This window comes from Monodon monoceros, unplaced genomic scaffold, assembly GCF_005190385.1.
Source record: "Monodon monoceros isolate NGI ecotype Baffin Bay Population unplaced genomic scaffold, NGI_Narwhal_1 Super_Scaffold_22, whole genome shotgun sequence".
Taxonomy (NCBI): Eukaryota; Metazoa; Chordata; class Mammalia; order Artiodactyla; family Monodontidae; genus Monodon; species Monodon monoceros.
In genome coordinates, this window is record NW_021703779.1 from 57,380,664 (window position 1) to 57,384,056 (window position 3,393).

A 3,393-nucleotide genomic window follows, 5' to 3' on the forward strand; every position below is an offset into this window, starting at 1 on the left:
ATATATCTCAAGAGTCTAAAATGGTACCCTTTTACTGGGTTCTTCACCTCTCAGTAACTCAGTTTCCTCATCTGTAAAGTGGGGCTGCTGATACTACCAATGGCGTTAGGTCATTGAGAAGATGCCACGAGATAAGACATGGAAACGCTTAGCACAGGGCCCAGCGCGTCATGACCGCTCAGTCAACACTATTGTAGTATTGTAATTACAATTACTGTCTCCATGTGCGATAGTTACATGACTGCCTCTGTCATTACCATGATGTCTTGAAGGGTAAGGACTATGTTCTCTTTTTTTTTTTCTTTCTGAACCTCCAGGGCCCGGTACAGAGCTTGGCACATAGTAGGTGCCGAGTGAGTTTGGTGAAAAGAAATTTAGTCCGAAGTCCTCAACATGGGGAAGAGGCAGCCGAGGCCCAGGAGAGGGCAAGGCAAGATTTGGACCTAGAACTCGGGTCTTCTGTCTTCAAACTGTGGTCCCTTGGGGACTTGGGGGTACAGTTGAGGATTGGGGCAACTACCCGGATTCCTTGAGCTGAACTGCCTGGGCTGTTGCTGTACTTTGGGTCTGGGGTCCCTGTGGTCAGAGGATCTCCAGGGCTCGGGCAGTTGTGCTGCCCCTCCTCCCCATTCTTGCCCTCATTTCCTCCATCTCAAACTCTAGCCTGGCCCAGCCAAACAGGAAGATTCATTAACCGTCTAAATATACAGAGCCCAGGGGCCATGTGCAGCCTGCAACAGAGCTGGGGTCCCAGCAGGGCCAGAGGCTGAGGCAGCGGTGCTGGCTGCTGCGGGCTGACTGGGAGGGGTCCTGGCGAGGGAGAAGCCCCAGGAACAGCTAATGTGATGATTGATGGGGAGGCGAGTGAAGCCACGCCAGCACCAGGCCCCAGATCCCTCAGTCTCTAGTCCCCTTCATAGCCACCTATCCCTGCCACCCCCTCTCCCCACCCGCCAGGTCCAATCCTGGTCCCCACAACCAGTTTTGGTACCATCCCCCTTCCTGCACTCCCCAACTCTTCAGTCTGGGTCCCTGAGCCCTCAGAAGTATGGAGCCTAAGAGGTGGGCGACCAGGAGTGGGGGTGGGTTTCCCCAAGCTCCTGCCTGCTTATTATTGTAAGGGCTATTTCTCTAATCAAAACTCCCCAATTACCCAAGGGCCCCTCTGATTAATATTCCACGATAACAGGAACAGGTCACATCTGGCTGCAGGAGCTGGAATTCGACACTCCAGGAGCCCCATGATTGGTCTGCAGGAAGAATAATAAACTTCCTTTCTCCTGCCCCCCTTTCCCTTCCTTCCCACTCAGAGGCTCCCCTTTTCTTCCATCTCCCCTTCCCCAGACCCTGTCTGCCCCTCTCCATCCCCATCCAAGCTCCCTGCTTTGCCCTCTGCCCACCTCCCCAGTCTTGGTCAGCCTCCTGGCCATTACCAGCCCCTGCTTTGCTAGGCCGGCTCTTTGGCCCAGGAACATTTTACGCTGAGATGCGGCAGGCTGAGCAGGGAGGGCGATTTCTGAGGCATTGTGGGTTCTCTGAATGTATCACCTCATCAAATCCTCATTACCATCATCCTATGAGGAGGTGGTATTATCCCTGGTTTTTGATGGGCGTGGTATGTCTGAGAAGCCACAGGACTTGCCCAGCGACACAGGCTATAAGTGACAGCTCTGGGGTTTCAAACTCGGCTTTCTGCTTCCAAGGGTCCTCTTCTCTCCACTCCTCACCTTGATCTGCCAAGGACAGTGTCAGTCCCTGGATGCTTGGATGGAGATGTGACCCACTGATAGGGTACAGTGTGATGGATTTTCAGGCAGAAATGAGCTGAGACCTTTTAGTTGAATCTCGCAGTCCAGAGAGGAGAAAAGGCTTACCCACATCCATATGGCAAAGTGGCAGTGAATATGGGACTTGGCCGCAGGTCTTCTGACCCTCAGATGAAAACCCCTTCCATTTGCCATCCTGCGGACAGCTCCGAGTAAGAGCGGTTTCCCACCACAGCTACATGCAAGGGACTGCTGGATGCCACCCCCCCTCTGACCTGACCCGCAGACACCCACACATGGCACAGCTGCTTGCGTTTGTTCAGTCTTTACCCGGGATCCTGGGCAGAAAGAGCCCTCTGCCAGGAGCTGGGGTGGGGACGGCAGGGGTAGGGGTTGGGGTCAATGCTGGGGGCCAGAAAGGATTTGCCTTCAGCCAGCCCTACCCTAGGGAAAGGTGTGTGGACCTCCGGCAGCTGCTTCCTCCTTTGCCACTGTGATTCTCAGTAGCCAGGAGGAGGGGAAGGCCCTTGGGTGTCAGGGACACAATCCTCCCCCGTTCTCTGTCCCTCCTCCCAGCGGCGGGACGCAGGCTTGATCAGTGCCTGACAGCAGTTTGGCTTTGCTGAGGAGGGGCAGGCCGGTGAAGTGTGTCCCTCTCCCCTCACTCTCCCACCTGGCCCTTTCCTCCCCCTCTCCCCTCTCTCCTAGATCCTCTGGCATGCACCTTGGCTTGACGCTGTTCAGAAACACCCTGGAGCCAAGTTTCCAATTCATCGCTGGGTAAACCGAGGGCCCTGGATAAGGAGACTAAGGCTTTGATTCAGTCAGTGGCCCCTGGCTCCAACAGCTCTCCCCATCGCCTCCATCTCCTGGCTGGACAGTCCTGGCCAGAGGGCTAACATGTGGGGCTACTCCGTCTTCGCATCCAGGCCCATGGTGGGGTCTGAGACCCACTGTATTTTATAGGGAGTCATGAGGCTTCTGGGACACAACTACCTCAAGACTAATGGATGCCTAGACAGGACTTGTGAGATCTTGAGCCCTCCCTGTACAGCAGGGGCCCATGTCATCCCTCCGTCTCTGCTATCTCCCTGTCACTGTTCTTAGTGCCCTAGTCCCCCAGCCTCTCACTCAGTCCCCTGCCTCTGCCTCCTCCCTAGTCCCAAATTGCCTTCATCTTCTACACTGAAGCCAGCCTGACCTTCAGTTCCAGATCCAGTTACAGAGCTTCTCTATGCCTCAGCTTCCTCCTCTGTAAGATGGGGATAAAAATCAGACCTGTCTCGTGGGGTTGTGAGGAAGAGCTGAGAGCATGCACATAGAGCACATAGGACCATGCCTGGAGCAGAGGAAGCCCTCTGTCATCATCCAACCTGCTAATAATGAAAAAAGCTAACACCAAGTGAGGGGGTTGCTGTGTGCCAGGCACTGTTCTAAGCATTTCACGTGTGAGAGTTTATTTAATCCCCAGCGCAGTTTTCCACGGTAAGTATTGCTACTATCATTTCCATTTCACAGATGGATATGCTGAGGCACACCGATGTTATGCAACTTGCCAAAGCTCCCATTTGCCAGTACCCTGTTGAGCAAGCATTTGAACCCATATAGTCTGACTCCAGAGTTTGAC